Source organism: Mobula hypostoma, chromosome 24 (genome assembly GCF_963921235.1).
Source record: "Mobula hypostoma chromosome 24, sMobHyp1.1, whole genome shotgun sequence".
Lineage (NCBI taxonomy): Eukaryota > Metazoa > Chordata > Chondrichthyes > Myliobatiformes > Myliobatidae > Mobula > Mobula hypostoma.
The window spans coordinates 23,145,066-23,162,389 of record NC_086120.1 but is presented as its reverse complement, the minus strand read 5'-3'; the positions used below and the strand labels follow the sequence as shown (position 1 = coordinate 23,162,389).

At 44.6% G+C, this 17,324-nt stretch overlaps 1 protein-coding gene across 3 annotated transcripts in view; it reads right to left on the bottom strand.

The window, feature by feature from the left end:
* LOC134337179 (protein ENL-like) overlaps positions 1 to 17,324 on the bottom strand; it is a 134,999-nt gene that overhangs the window by 101,648 nt on the left and 16,027 nt on the right. The window contains exon 1 of one of the 3 annotated variants that reach the window (XM_063032010.1): positions 6,370 to 6,425. The exons of the other annotated variants lie outside the window; for them this stretch is intronic. The gene's annotated coding sequence lies outside the window, so the exon portion shown is untranslated. Of the gene's footprint in view, positions 1 to 6,369; positions 6,426 to 17,324 lie in introns of those variants that run through there. 3 annotated transcript variants of the gene reach the window in all.

The following is a 17,324-nucleotide window of genomic DNA, read 5'->3' as shown; positions in this document are numbered from 1 at the left end:
AGGGAGAAAAAGAAGAGAGAGAGAAAGAATGTGTGTATATAAATAAATAAATAACGGAATGGGTACGGCGGGGGGGGGGGGTTTACCGAAGACATTTGGTTGAAGTTATTGCTGTACAATGGGGTCACACCAGTTACTGAAAGCAGAGGTTCACATACTTTTCCCCAACAAATACATGTAATATTGGATCATTTTTCTCAATAAGTAAAAGAACAAGTATTTGCGTTACTTATTTATTTAATTAGGTTCTCTTTTTCTAGCTTTAGGACTTAGGTGAAGATCTGATCACATTTTAGGTCATATTTATGCAGAAACAGAGAAATTTTTACAGGGTTCACAAACTTCCTAGCACCTCTGTACATGGAACAGCCTTCAGTGCACCTTTACTTGGCTTCCACAGGGATACATACATAGTCCCTAGTGTGGTGGCACAGGATCTGTGTGAATGTGATCTATCTCCCAGTGACTCACTACATAGACAATGTACTATTGTGGGGGTTCTCTGAAGAGAAAGTTTCCAAAGCCCTTAATTCCTTGATTGATCACATGCGATCGAGGGGATAGGAAATTAACCCCGATAAAATACAGGGACTAGCTACCACTGTTCATTTTCTGGGAATACAATGGACCAAGGGCGATAGGATAATTTTGGATAAGGTCAGAAATATGATCCTAGACATTGCACCCCCTACAACAAAACAAGAAGCCCAGCGGTTTGGAATCCCTTTTGGGATACCGGTGGTGCCACACACCCCATATGATTATCCTCCTTTGACTCTTGTGCACCGTGACCAGAAAGAAATTTAGTTTTGTTTACAGCTCCGGGCAACTACCGGCTTTTGATGCTGCAAAGGAGGCCACTGCTGCAGCCTTACTCCTCTCCTCATTGAGAAGGCCTCCCCCTTGAACAGCAAGTTCCTGCTACAGATGATATGGCTATCTGGAGCCTGTGGCAGAAGCATGGAAGAAGGAATCTGCCTCTGGGTTTTAGGTCCTAAAAGTTTCCTGATGCTGCCACCAGATACACTGCATTTGGCAAACATTGCTGCAAGTCCCAAGATTGCAAAAGACCACCTAGATGTTCCACAATGCTCTGGGACGGTGTCCTGTGGACAGAGGAGACAAAAGTTGAACTTTTCAGCAGAAATGCACCTTGCTATGTTTGGAGGAAAAAGGGCACTGCACACCAACACCAAAACCTCAACCCAACTGCAGCTTCTTGCCTGCTGCTGGGCTTTGACAGAGACTGAAACACAGATGGGGGATTCTCTCATCCCCCCCCCACCCTGACCTTTCCACTATGCGATGGGTACTCCCTGACACACTCACCCATCAGGTAGGGCATGTGACACAGAGTTCAGTTCTCAGGTGGAAGGGGTACATTTCTGAACGACCAAAGGGACAGGACAGAGTTAGTAAAATACATGAACCGAGTCCCTCTCAGGCCATGTCACCCATGCCTCCGGTCAAAGTCTCGCGTGCCGTGTGGGGAGTTCCCTTTGAACTCAGCAGCAGCACACCCGGTTCACCGACGGCTCCGCAATATGGAAGAATGGTTCTCGCTGCTGGAAGGCTGCTGCCTTTAACCCTCTCTCCCAGCAAGTTCTAAAGAAGGAAAGCTGTGAAGGGCTGGGTCAATATGCAGAGCTTGTAGCAGTGCACACTGAATATGCATGAAACCGAAGCCCCTTGTACGGATTCCTGTTGCTGTCTGGTCGCCCCCGTAGAACCGGCAGCCCGAGACTGTTAGGGGGCATCCCTTATGGGGAGCGGAGTTATAGAGGGACATTTGGAGCCAATCGCCACATGTTACCATTACAGTTTACCATGTCGACATCCATTTGAAAGTTGATTCGCTGGTGACAAGAGTTAACAACTTTGCTGACACTCGCCTGCATTGACAGGGTGACACCTAGCCCCCAGCCTCAAATACTGCTATTGCCACTTGCTCAGAATGTCCCCAAGTCTTCTGGTCATTTGGGGGTACAGGGTACCGTGGAGTGGTCCAGGCCTTGAGGATTATTCCCTCCCACTGACTTAGTTCATACAGCAGTGGGGAATTGTGTGCTATGTTCAGAAATTAAGGATCAATAGCTTTCAAAACGACCCTTGGCTGCCATTTGCCGTGGGCGTGCCCCTGCTCAGATTTGACAATTAGATTATGTTGTCCTCCTCTTCCTTTACAGAAGCGATTCCAGTTCTCCCTCACCATGGCAGGTATCTTTTGATGGCAATCCTGACTGTTAAAGGTAATCAGGATGGTAGCTTTGGGGATTAGGAAATCTTGTTTCTGCTTACGGCGATCCCCTCGAAATCCAATCCGATAATGGTTCACACTTTTACGGGTTCCAGGGTACAAAAGCGGGCTGTCTCTAATGGCGTACAGTGGGGCTTTTACGTCTCCTATTGTCCTCAGGCCAGTGGTCTGATTGAACGAATGAATAGCCTATTAAAACAACAAATTTGTTTACTTACTCATGCCCAGACCTTACCCGGACAGTTACCTGTCCTTCCCCGTGCTTTGGATAATTTGAACAACCACCTGTTTTTGTTAATGACAGTACAACCTATTCCTTTTGTTCCTGATGGCACAACTGAAGATGCTGATTCAGTTCTGCAAGGGGCGGTAAATGTCTGTGACATCCCCTCCAGAGGGTGAGATTATTGCTGACAGGCAAGGAAATACACACCGGGTGATGGTGCGATGACAGACCCATCCTGCATGTATGGATAGGGGTAAACTGACTAAGAGAGAATGTAAACATTTCTAACCATCTCCCTGCTTTTGTTTTCAGAGGTTCCTGCTGGAATGTTGCTTTGTTCTGTTTTAATGCTTGTCTTGTGTTTTATTGGATGTCAGATTTCTGCTGAGACCCGACATGCCACTGATAACCTTGTGATTTGTGAAAATGATATTATTGTTTTGAGAAAAATGCACATTATGTGACATGCGCTAATTAGGGACCTATAGGTGTGAAAGAACGTTGTAAACCTAGAGTGACTGGCCTACTATGACTTTTTCCTGTGAAATAAGTACAGTGCCAAATTAGTTGTAATTTGACTCTTGCATCCCTGATCACGACGTGTGTTTTTAAATCTTACCCATTCTGTTTTAATTGTCAACAGATGTTAACACACCTTAACAATGACAGCATATAATTTAATGTGAATATTGAGGTTAATCATTGAATCTGTATAAATTTCCATTTTTCCCCCCCTCATAAAATTAGTTTTCAATCATCCAAAGGATATTAATAATATATTCATTTCAAGCAGGTGGCTTATTCAAACATTCAAAGGGGTGAAATGTGTTGTATTAAATTTTGTAAAAATACTAGATGAAAGTCTGAATGATTCCAAGTGACATTTTAACTCTTAATGAGCGCACAGCATGCAAGATCTCTGTACAAGTTAAACACCGCAGGTTTGATAAATGTTTACTAACAGCAGCTGAATTCTTACCCCAGCGACCCTGAAGGGTCTCCGCCCGAAACACCGACTGTTTACTCTTTTCCGTAGATGCTGCCTGGCCTGCTGAGTTCCTCCAGCATTTTGTGTGTGTTGCTCTGGATTTCCAGCACCTGCAGAATTTTTTCTTGTTCTTACACTGTAGGTTTGCTAAACGTTTGCTAATAGCGGCCGGATCCTCTTTGGCCTCAGGCACTAGTGTCACAAGAACCCAGAGACCAAAGAATTTGTCTGTTTCTGTGTCTCTGTCAGTGCTTGTGGATTGAACTCCTATTTATTGAAGCACTTTTCTCTCCGTTCCTGGGAATTCACCTAGACCCAGGAATCACTATCGATTAGAGCCAAGGACGGACCCATGGTGATTTCAGGAGTCGGAATTCTGAGTTCCCCCAACAACGGCAACAATCAAGCCCCCCAATAACAGCAGCAAATCAGGTGGAAGCCAAGAAACGCCAGTCCTGAAATCTTTGTAACTACAGGTGTCCGCCACTTTTCGAACGTTCGCATTACGAAACCTCACTGTTACGAAAGACCGACATTAGTACCCTGTTTTCATTAACAGAAGGCGTTTTCACTGTTACGAAAAAAGGCAGCGTGCGGAAAAAGCAGCACGCGACAAAAAGCAGCCGCTCCTCCTCCGGATTCAGAACAGCATTCTCGCCGGCATTGATTAAACACGTGCCTGTGAGCAACTGTTTGCAAGATGAGTTCTAAGGTATCGGAAAAGCCTAAAAGAGCTCGTAAGGGTGTTACACTTAGCGTAAAACTAGACCATAATTAAGTGTTTCGATCGTGGTGAACGAAGTAAGGACAAAGTGAATTTGGCTTGTGGAAGTCGACGAAGATGATGTTGAAGAGGTTATGGCATCCCATGACCAAGAACTGATAGATGAAGACCTGATGAAATTGGAAGAGGAAAGGATAACAATCGAAACCAAATACAGCGGCGAACAGACGGGAAGTGAAATCATCCAGGAACTGAACGTGAAGCAACTGCGTGAGATTTTCACTGCAATGATAAGTACGACTTTAATTTTGGGCATATTTGCAAAATGGTTTGAGTCCTTACAAAGAACTGTATGTTAGAAAAATGCGCGAGGCTAAGCAGTCAAGCAAGCCTTCCGCATCAGCCACAGCAGACGACGAACCTTGACATCGAGGCAGGCAGACATAGAAGATGACCTGCCTGCCCTCATGGAAACAGACGACGAGATGACACCCCAGTGTCCCACTACCCCAACACCCGGGCCGCGGACAGATACCGATTCGCGGAGAATGCAGCGGTAGCCGGGTCACGGAGAATTCAGCGGTGGCCAGGAGGCACCCAAGACATCTTTAAGAAAAAAGCCAAAATAAACAAGCTAATTAATTAGGTGCCACCCGGCACCTAATCAATTAGCTTGTTTACTTCGGCTTTTTTCTTAAAGATGTGCTGGATGCGTCCCGGCCACCACTGCGCCCCTGCATGCTTCGCGGATCAGTATCGGTTCACTGCCCGGAGGGTGGGGGCCACTGCACCACCCCAACCTCCGACTCAGCCTAACACACCATCCGTGTGCTCGATGTCTTCCCGATTCTCGTAAGTGATACTTACACTGTACATACATTATTTCTGCTTTATATAGGCTGTGTATTTTTATGTGTTATTTGGTGTGATTTGGCAGCTTTTCATAGCTTAAAGGTCACTGGAGAGCACTTGCGCCGTATTTTTGCCGACAGCGCTTGCGTGAGATTTTCACTACAGAGAACAGTGCGGCAATGATTGTAGAGAAGTAGTTCTACTTTATATAGGCTGTGTATTTATCATGTCATTCCTGCTTTTACTATATGTTACTGTTATTTTAGGTTTGATGTGTTATTTGGCATGATTTGGTAGGTTATTTTTGGGTCTGCGAACGCTCACAAAATTTTCCCATATAAATAAATGGTAATTGCTTCTTCGCTTTATGACCTTCCGGCTTACGAACTGTTTCATAGGAACACTCTACCTTTGGATGGCAGGGGAAACCTGTACATATTTAGTGTGGTTTATGATAATAAATTAGGCTTAAAACTACTTGGTTACGCTTATTACCACATCTCCTGGATACTTGAATTGGTTTGGGTCCTTTCGGTCTGATCAACCGAGCCCATTACAGCATCTTGTTAGGGAAAAAGTGTTGGTGGTACAGTTAGTAGATCTCCTGTCCACAGAACTAAAGACCCAGGTTCAATCTTGGCTTTGGGTACTGTCTATGTAAATGTTGATTGTACTCCCTGGGTTTCCTCCAAGTGCTCTGATTTCCTCCCATAGCCCCACTGACTGAAGATACACAGGTTAAAGGAAGAAGGGGTGGGAGGAGAGAGAATTAAAGAGAATACAGTGAGATTAGGATAATGGAATTTCTGAATGGACATTGAACCCATGAATACTTCTTACTTCTATTTTTGCACTTATTTAATTTACTTAATACGTAGATATACTTACTGTAATTTAATTTTTCATACATATTGTACCATGTATTGCTTGTACAGTTGCTGCAAAGTGTCACGACATACGGCGGCGAGATTAAACTTGAATCCGATTCTGATTTTGATAGATGTCAGCACAGACTTGGTTGGGTAAAGAGCCTCTTTCTGTGCAGTGTGACACTAAAGGCAAATCCTGCTATTCCACTTTTTTAAAAGATCATTTTACCTTCAGTCTGGCATTTTAAATAGACAAAGCATACCAGTAAAGAAACAAAAAGTTACTAAACTCACTTATAAAGTCAGTAACCTATTGCCAAAATACAACAACTGTATACTCAGCATTCCCTGAAGACTTCTTCCTCTTTTATAATATCAGTAACGCCCAGAACTAGCACCTGTTTCTGTCACTGGAAAAGATGGCACTGTTCAACCCTGCAGGAAAGCACACACCTGCAGGCAACTTTGATTCGCAACTCATTCCTGTCCAAGCTTGCTCACCAGCCCAACTTAGAGGTTGTCACTTCAGCAATGCCTTTCGGACCGGCTGCCTTACTGAAAAAAAACAGCAGGACTGGCTTAATAAAGTTTTCCTAGTCAGCCCATAACTCCTCCCTCCACAGGTCCCCACCAACTATAAATCATTACTGAAGCTACATATTTACTTGGAAGTTAAACATTGATTCAAACCGTCAATGGAAAACAAGATTCCAATTTAACTACTAAAATGAAGAAACATCAACAGGAAATTCAAAGGACACAGTGTTTTTAGAGTTGAATACATTCCAGTTAGCTATCTGTGGTGGTGCTCACAGTGGATGGTGATGCACCACTCACAGGTGGGCAAGTTTTTTGCTTCTGCAGTCATTAAAAACTTGACTCACTTTTACCAGACTATTCCTCTTCCCACCCTGTCTCTTGCAAAAATGCCATCCCCTTCTCGCAACTCCTCCGTCTCTGCCGCATCTGCTCTCAGGATGAGGCCTTTCATTCCAGGACGAAGGAGAGGTCTTCCTTTTTCAAAGAAAGGGGCTTTCCTTCCTCCACCATCAACTCTGCTCTCAAACGCATCTCTCCAATTTCACACACATCTGCTCTCATCCCATCCTCCCGCCACCCCACTAGAGATAGGGTTCCCCTTGTCCTCACCTACCACCTCACCAGTCTCCGGGTCCAACATATAATTCTCCGTAACTTCCGCCACCTCCAAAGGGATCCTACCACCAAGCACATCTTTCCCTCCCCCCCTTTCTGCTTTCCACGGGGATCACTCCCTACACAACTCCCTTGTCCATTCGTCCCTCAATCCCTTCCCACCAGTCTCCCTCCCGGCACTTATTCTTGTAAGCGGAACAAGTGCTACACATGCCCTTACACTTCCTCCCTCACCACCATTCAGCCATTCAGGGGCCCAGACAGTCCTTCCAGGTGAGGTGACACTTCACCTGTGAGTCGGCTGAGGTGATATACTGTGTCCGGTGCTCCCGATGTGGCCTTCTATATATTGGCAAGACCCGACACAGACTGGGAGATCGTTTCGCTGAACACCTACGCTCTGTCCGCCAGAGAAAACAGGATCTCCCAGTGGCCACACATTTTCATTCCACGTCCCATTTCCATTCTGACATGTCTATCCACGGCCTCCTCTACTGTCAAGATGAAGCCACACTCAGGTTGGAGAAACAACACCTTATATTCTGTCTGGGTAGCCTCCAACCTGATGGCATGAACATTGACTTCTCTAACTTCCATTAATGCTCCTCCTCCCATTCTTACCCCATCCCTTATTTATTTATTATTTTTCCTCTCTCTTTTCTCTCCCTCTGTCCCTCTCACAATTACTCCTTGCCCATCCTCTGGTGCTCCCCTCCCCCTTTCTTTCTCTCTAGGTCTCCCGTCCCATGATCCTCTCCCTTCTCCAGCCTTGTATCCCTTTTGCCAATCAACTTTCCAGCTCTTAGCTCCATCCCTCCCCCTCCTGTCTTCCCCTGACATTTTGGATCTCCCCCTCCCCCTCCCACTTTCAAGTCTCTTACTATCACTTTTTTCTGTTAGTCCTGACGAAGGGTCTCGGCCCGAAATGTCAACGGTGCTTCTTCCTATGGATGCTGTCTGGCCTGCTGCATTCCACCAGCATTTTGTGTGTGTTGCTTGAATTTCCAGCATCTGCAGATTTCCTTGTGTCTATAGTTTAAAAAGCTGGTTCCTATTAAATCTCTCCCCTCTCAACTGAAACCTATACCCTCTAGTTCTTTGATATCTGGGAAAAGCACTGTGTGTATTTTTATACAGCTCTCCAAGACCGTCCCAATTTTCAGAACACAAACAGAATCAGTGCTTTTATTATTTACAAATTTAATTAACCAACTGTTTAATAAAAAAAAACCCAGGTCTATTATTTCAGAGCCAAACTGGCCGATGGGATGGACTGGACTGTACAATACTGTTGTCGTCAGATGAAATCTGCTCTGTTACAGGGGCAAAATAGTGGAGGGGAAGTGATCTCCACACTAAACCACAAGAGGTTCTGCAGGAGCTGGAAATCCAGAGCAACACACAAGGAATTGCAAACAGGTCAGGCAGATTTAGAACCCTAGTCCATCTCCCCCTCATCTTCTCTGCAAATTAAAACTAACCATTTCCTTTCTTTACCAGTTCTGATCAAGCATTTTGTACACAAAATGCCAACTTGATTTCTTTCTTCCACCAATGCTGCCTGACCTGTTAAGTGTTTCCAACATTTTCTGATAGCGGATGGAAAAGCAGTCTCTGTTGTAAAGTGCTAAGCCTAGGGGACTAAAAGGATAGTCCTTTAAATAAATTCTATTAACTGTGAGGAAGCCTCTTGTGGTTAGAAACAGACAGAATTCACTGCCTTGACTATATTAATTTTGAGGTATTTTTTAGTGCTTCTTGCCTTGAACCAGAAAATTATTCGGGGTAATTACATGCATAGGTTCCTAAGGTTGTCATAGCTGGGGGGGGGGTGGTAGTGGGGATAAGCTCCCACTACCTATAAAGTGCTCCAAATGGCGTGCCTCTCTCACAGCCTCTGACAACCAAGTCCATCTCTTGGCCTTCATGTGTGGCTTAGCTACCAGGCCCGGTGGAACTGTCTCTACTGACAAGAGAAGGGGCAAAGGCAGACCAGTGGCACCTCAAAACCAGTTGCTTCGGGCAGGTGAGGTTCGTCAGCCTTGGACAGCAGCCCGTCTCGGAGAAGGAAAACTCTGATTTTAAACCTCCACTGCCTTGTGGCCATACACACCCATGGGAAAGGCTTCAGGAGTAAACCCTGAGGAAGAAATCTGGAGCCGGGGACCCTAGGGCAGTTTGATGTTGTTTACAACTTCACTCTGGCAACCTCTGTGATGACACTGGTGCCAAGCTGTACTGGCACTTCTCCTTCCCTTGGACTATATCAGTGACGTGGAGAGGGGGACCCGTGGTATGGGCAACAACCGGTTCTTCAAATCTTCCCACCCAGGCTTGCGCCCTGGAGAGGACACAGTCCACCGGAGGCACAAACCCATGATCTCCTGGGACCGATGGCTGCCTACTTCCTATGTGCATAATAACTACGTGCAAGACAGACACAGAATGCACCAGGCTAGATCTAAGTTAGTGGGGCAAGATTGACCCAGTTATGATACTTATTGATACTGAAGAAACCTAGGAGCTCTTTGCCTAAAAGGGAGCCGGAGACAGAAAACCTCATCACATTTAAAAAGTATTTGAAAAAAACACCATGAGCTGCAAGATTACTGACAAGGCACATGAAGGATGGACTGATCCTTTCTTTCTGCTGCTAGGCATAACAAACTGAACTGTCGACCCGCATTGCCATTTTCTATTGTTCTTTGAAAATGTGCAGTCCTGGGTAGGCCTGTAGTCTAGTGTGGTTTTTGTGTTGTTTTATGTAGTTCAGTGTAGTTTTTGTATTGTTTCATGTAGCTCCATGGTCCTGAAAAACATCGTCTCATTTTTACTCTGTACTGTACCAGCAGCTTTGGTCGAAGTGACAATAAAAGGTGACTTGACTTGAAAATTAAAGTTCAGACGGTACTGCAGCACGAAGCTCGGGAATGCCACTGTCTCTTCCTGACGCAGTGGTGCAGATTAGAGGGCTGTTGCCTCACGGTTCCCGTGACCTGGGTTCAATCCTGAGCCCTAGCGCTCTGACGTGTTAGCTTATTGCACTCACATTTCTGGGACCTTATGCGTAAAGCCTACAAAAAGGGGTGGAGACAGCCCAGCCCAGCACAGGAAAATCCTTCCCGAGCAATGAGCACATCTACAAGGAGCGCTGGCACAAGAAAGCAGCATTCACCGTCCAGGCCATGCTCTCCTCTCGCTGCTGCCATCTGGAAGGAGGTACAGGAGCCTCAGGTGCCACACCACCAGGTTCAAAAACAGTTATTACCCCTCAACCACCAGACCCCTGAATAACCTCAACTCTAAACTGAGTCCACAAACTAAGGACTCACTTTCAAGGATTCTACACGCTCTCAGTACTATTTATTTACTTATTTTTTAAAATATATATTTGCACAGTCTTTGTGTGAAGTTTTTCCATCGACTCTTGTAATTCTTTGTTCTACTGTGAATGCTTGCAAGAAAATGAATCTCAGGGTAGTATATCGTGACGGATATGCACTGTGATAATAAATTAACTCTGATACTTTGATTCACCATCTCTGAGAAGCAACCCCCACCCCTACAAGCAGCAGCTGTAGCCTTCAGCCACCCAATAGCTGAATGAATGCAGGTTGAACCCCTGGGGAAATCTTGAACGCAGATGACTCCTAGACCGCCTCCTGGCTTCAGTAGGTGAACCAGGACCAGCGAACGTCACAGAACAGCGAACAGGGTCATTCATTATCAAAGTTCAAGAAAGATTGAAGTTTTCAACTAATTTATTAGCAATCTCTTATCTTATGGAAAAAAAAGTGGTCCCTGAAATAAGGTTCTTCCACTAATGCATGTTTCTACAAGGTCCCTGAAATGACCCTCGTTTTTTTCTTCTTTGAAAAGATGCCAAAACAAAGAGTAAATAAGATATCTAATCCACATGGATAGCTTTTTCCAGCATTCCAAAGATGTTTGCTCACATAACTTCAGCTGTGAATTCAATCTCTAATGTAAACAGCCTTATAATTTTCTAATAATTAAATTAATCTTCTGGCTGAACACCTGTCTAATACAACAATTACAGTCACAGACCTCACACACTAAATCAATCTGAGGTATCTGTCCTCCAAAGCAAGCAGTAGCCGCCTGTGGGCCTATCGAAGAAGGAACACCAAGTTAACAAGCACAGAATCCTTGAAAGGGCTTGCACTTACAAACAACTGTCTCCTACAATGACACTGTTTCCTTGACCAGTCCAAGGGACCACCCACACACCTCTGGCTTTCATCCGAGCTCGTGCAAACCAAACTTCTCAAGAGATGGTACGAAGCTGGAGGGTTCAAGGTCAACGGCGATTCAAGTAAAATGGAGGTAAAAATCATACCCGACAGGAATAAGCAGAGAATGCCTGATGCTTACAAATAAAAATTTGCAAGCTTCAAGCAAGACCTCTCCCAGGAAGTAAAACAATCTTAGAAATAGAAAGTAATCTTTGACTGGGAGACAGGAAAACTGCCAGTTAAATATTAGGAAGGCCAAATGTATTGTTACGACTCTTTCACCCTGCCAGCCACAGCCTGGGGTGCAATCTTATCACCATGTGACCCTGAGCATTACAAATAAAGCACCCCCACCCCAGTCTACTGCCCCAGCAACGGGTGTCAACACTCCTATCTACTACTGCAGTCCTCATCCGTGCCACTCCATCTCTGGACTTGCCTATCCAGGCCATCCTTCCCGACATTCCTGCTTTATCAGAATTCAAACAAACCACCCCGCAGCAACACACACACACACACAATGCTGGAGAAACTCAGCAGGTCAGGCAGCATCTATGGAGAGATGCTTCAGGCTGAGGGCAGTGATCACACCTCTGTCTCCACAGATGTTGACTGACCCACCAAGTTCATCCAGCAGTTTGTTTTTGCTCTAGAGCAAAGGTAGGCAACCTACGGCCCGCGGGCCAATGGTATTTGACCGATCCGCAAGCAAATGGGATACTATGCTTATCCGGCCCGTGAGCGATTTTTCCTTATTCTGAGTGTTTCATGCGACCACACTGATGGACATGCATGGCGTCTTGTTATACTGGCTCCAGGTTCCGTTTTGTTCTTAACCAAACACTGGTATATACGAACAACGGGAAGGCAGACTACCTTATTAATATGTATGAGATACTCTCTGTGCACACGCAGGTTTTCAGATGGGATCACTCAAATTTGTAAACAGAAACAGCGTCATTGTGTTTTAACAAGAAATCCACGTTAAATATCCAGATATTTCCATGTGCTACGATACTTGTTGAATAACTCGTTTCGAAATAAAATCAAAGAAAAAAATTCCAATGGCAATGAATGCAAAACGCAGGAAGGTAGACACTGAGCGCCGAGAAAGCAGCGAAAATTAAGGAAATACCCGTCAGCTACGAAGTCTCAAAACTTATTGCAGAAAAGATGAAGCCTTTTACAAATAGAGAGTTTGTCAAAGAATGTTTACTGGCAGTGGTGGATATTGTTTGTCCTGAAAAGAAATCTTAATTTGCATCTATCAGCCTGTCAGCAAGAACGATCACAGGGCAAGTTGAAGAAATGTCAGCAGATGTTGTTTAAGGGATGCCTGCAACGAACTGCATTTTTTTTCAATTGTGCTTGATGAGAGTACAGACTTGAGAGACACTGCTCAACTTGCAGTGTTTGTGCGAGGAGTGACCTCAACTTTTCAAATTTTTGCAGAGTTTATTCAATTAATTCCTATGAAGGACACAGTTACTGGAGCAGACATTTTTGAAGCTTTGTTGAAAATGATGTCAGAAATGAAACTTAATGTGTCGAAGCTAATTGGCATCACAACTGATGGGGCACCAGCAATGGTGGGACAGAAAAACTAAACTGAGTTCTTTGATTACTAATTGGCATCCTTGGTTAAGCACAAATGATTTTCTAGCATGAGTGTTATTTATTAATTTGAGGCAAAACATAACTAGATGTATTTAAATGAATAATTCAGATATTTCAAGTTTTTTTATGGCATTTATCTGGCCCACCGTCCGCTTATTAATACATGATCCAGCCCACAGAGGCAAAAAGGTTGCTGACCCCTGCTCTAGAGCAAAAGGATTCCCAACCCGGGGTCCATGGACGTCTTGCTTAATGGTTTTGGTCCTAGGCATAAAGGAGGTTGGGAACCCCTGCATAAGCATCTACAGTCTCATGTCGCCGGCTGGAGGCGCAGTGGCATCAGCGCCGGACTTCGGAGCGAAGGTTCCCGAGTTCGAATCCAAGTTAGGTCAACCCCCGAGCACGCTTTCCATCCGTGCCAGGTTGAGCGTCGAGCTAGCCACTCGGCCTCATGAAAAACAAGGGTCGAGTCAGGAACGTTCATATCGTGACCCGGTTAATCTGAAAGGAGACCAATCCCGCCACTACGCGCCAGATAAGAATGGCTGACCATCTGGTACAACATGCTAGGAAGGAAGTCTCATCTCATTCACAGACCTAGATTGACTCCTGATTATGAGTGCCAGGTACTTTTGCTCAGCCATGCTCTCAGTATCCCGAAGCTACCTCCAGTATCAGAATCCTGTTCTAGGTACACTCTCCCATCTCTGGCCTTCTGTGGATGGTTGATCTGTCATTGCCTCACCGCTGGTGGCAAGGTCATCAGTCATCTGGACCACAAGGTCTAAACTTTGCTCCTTAAGCACTTCCCTTTTCTTTTTAGAGGGGCACGAGAGAGTGTGGAATCTGGAGCAACAAAAGGAAAGCACAAGAGGAACTCAGCGAGTCATCAGTGAAAGAAATGGACAGCTAAGGTTTTGGGTTGAAATCGTTCATTGGGACTGGAAAGAAAGAGGAGAAACAGGTGGCGAGAAGGGTGGTTGAGATTCTATGAATCCCATCACCTGGATTCACCAACCACCTGCCAGCCCTTGGCCCACACCTTCCTCCACCTTTATAACTCCCCCCTTTCCAATCCCAAAGGAGGAACTCAACCCAAAACACTAACTGTCCATTTTCCTCCACACATGCTGCCTGACCGAGTTCATCCAGCACTTTTTGTGATGCTCCTTTTCTCTTTAAACACTCTAAAATATCACCTGTTTTTCCAAGCTATTGATCACCTATCCTACACTTTCAGGTTCTATTTCAGGAATCTTGTTTCATAGATTCATGTGGTCTGTACTATGTTATTCCATAAATTAATGCTTCCTGATTGCAAGAAGTAATTACACAAAAGTAACCTTGCAGTCCCTGGAATTCAGAAAATTAAAGAAACAAATATCAAATATTAACTGAAAAGAGGGTACTGATAAAGGAGAGAGGGGTCCGTCAGGTCTTCAGTCAACAATATCCTTCTCCGAGGATTCCCACCTTGTTGTGCTGGAGAGGTTTGAGAGATCCTGAGATCCCAAGCGCGATGCTGTCTGGAGCTTAGCCTCCTAGGAGGGGCGCCCATGGGGCAGGTTGCGGACAAACAGCGATCCAAACTAGACCTCAACGGTGGAGCTGGCAGAAGACGACGACACATCTGAATGGCAGTAAAGGCGGAGGAAGGCCCAGTCAACCTGCATTCCACGCCACTGGACCATGACCTCGATGTGTCAAGGACTGTGTGGTGGCCGCCAATGCATCAGCTTCCCCGCATTAGATACAGTCACGCACAGGCGTTCTCCATTAAGAAAATAATTCTTTAGGACAGGGGTTCCCACCCTGCGGTTCACGGACCCCTTGCTTAATGGTATTGGTCCATGGCATAAAAAAGGTTGGAAACCCCTTCTTTAGGAGAATATCATGTGCGACGAGCAATTGCACTTGTCAACTATATTAAGAACTAAGACGACCAGCTAAGATGGGAGACCTTCAGACTCTCCCCTGCTGTCAGGTACTGAAGCTTAGTCAATTGGTTTTTAAATCGGAGACCAATAGGCACCTATTGAGCAAAAGGTTTTGAGATACAACATGGAACAGGCTCTTCGAGCTGCACCGCCCAGCAATCCCGCCGATTTAACGCCAGCGTAATCACGGGACAATTTACAATGACCAAACAACCTACCAACCCGGACTGCGAGAGGAAACCCGAACAGCTGGACAAAACCCATGCAGTCACGGGCTCTACGTACAAATTCCTCACAGTGGCCAGAAATGAACCCAGGTAGCTGGTACTGTAAAATGCACGCTAACTGCTGCACTACCATGTTGAAGTGCCAGGTGTTCTCAAGCAGGCGGAGGAAACTCACGTCAAAATGGATTGGTTGTGGCATGCGGATATATAGATTAAATTTGGCGGCACTGGTGCCTACGGCAACACAGAATTTAACTGGACTTAAAGAGCCTTGAGCACAAAAATAAAAATGTAACCTTAATTTTACGCAAGACGTTACTTTAAGCATATTGCAGTATTCTGTTGGGCACCCCATTATAAAGATACAAAAGCAGTGGAAAAAATAACTTCATAAATTGAAGCTACTCATCGGATATCTGTGGCATAGGAATTGGGTGGGGGGAAGTAGTAGGTGGTTTCAGTTGTATAAAGAGATTTTAAGTGATAAAAGTCTCAATTAGTATTTCAAAAACCGAAGGGATATATTGTATGATTTTTCACAATTATGAGCAGTTAAAACAGGGCAAGTGGTTGCCTTAGTGGGACATTACTGAAATAGTACAAAGTTAAGATGAGTACAACAGTAAATTGACACTTCCCAGCAACAAACCTGTCCGAAAAATTCTTTTAATGAATAAAATTGAAGAATAGGGGCCACCATGTTAATCCAGTGGGCTGATTGATAAATATACCAGTACCGACTTGAGCCAGAAGATGTGGTAAAACAGGCAATGGTTCAGATTGGTGTTACTGGGAAGAACAATTAATATTTTACAAATTTCAGGGACACAGAAGGTCACAGATATTTTTATATTCGTGGAAACTTGGCTCAGCAAACATGACGCCACTTTTGCTTAAGATGGCACTATGAAGGATTATAACACTGGCTGGTGTCTTTTAGCTTATTGCTATTCCGGTTCAAAGCAACCAATCCTAAACCTACTGCCCCCTTCTGTCATTTCCTCCGCTTGAAATATTTATGCAATCCTTTCTTCACAGATGGAACAATTTTTTTCCCTCACTACCACTTTATTCTCCCCTCTTCTCTCTCATCTGGCTTTACCTATCATTCTTCAGCCTGCACTCCTTCCCCCCACCCCCCACACCATCTTATTGTGGCCTCGTTCCCCCTTCCTTTCCAGTCCTGAAGGGTCTCTGCCTGAAACTTCAGCTGTTTATTCCTCTCCACAGATGCCGCCTGACTGCTTTTTGTGTGTGTTGTACTTCAAGACAGCCAGCCAATGGTGTAGCGGACTTCGAGATGAGCAGTCCCGGGATTGAATCCGGCCGGCTCCTTGCACGCATTCCATCAGTGCTGGGTTAAGCGTCGAGCTAGCAACTCGGCCTCGTAAAAAAAAACAAATGCTAAAGAAACGACAAGGTTGCACGACGAGGTGCAGACTGAAACAACAACATGACTTCTAGAGCTTGATGAGCTATGCAGATATGGTGTGGCCTGAATTTTCCAAGTCAAGCCTCACCAATTCTCAGCCAGATGGAATAACAGGAATTTTTTAAACCTGGAACAAGAAAGCCACTCTGCTGCCAGTTAAAGGTAATGGATTATATACATTGGATTCAGGTTAGTTGGGGCACATCAGGACCAGTACATGTTCACTCAATTAAGCAGCTGCCCTAATCAGACAAAGTTTCATGAAAATAGTTAAAAAGTCAAACTATTTAACTGAGATACAAATTATGTATTTAAATGAAATACAGAACAAATTAGAACACTACCATTGCTACTAAAATACAAAAATGTATATTCAGTGTTCTTCTGATTGACTGTAATGGAACAGAAGCAGCACAGACACCTAGTGCAGATAATGGACTGTCTTCATCCGATACTTCTCACGACCACATCCTCCAAATCTTCACTTTCATTGTAACATTCAAGATGATTGTCGGTACCTTTAAATTCTTCATAGGTCCAAACTTGTTGAAGTAGTGAAATCGTTCCATTTTCACTCCTGGCCGTTTCTGGCATCACCGAGCCAGAACACTTCAAACCACAATGAGCAAAACCATTCTGAATTGCCTTCCTGCTTACTTCTCACCAACTTCAGTGGCAAAAAAAAATCACTCCTTTTTAAAAAAAAATACAAACACTCACAATTGGTGCTACTTAAAAACTGTTTACTCTAAACACGGCGTAGTCTTGCGAGACCATGGATCTG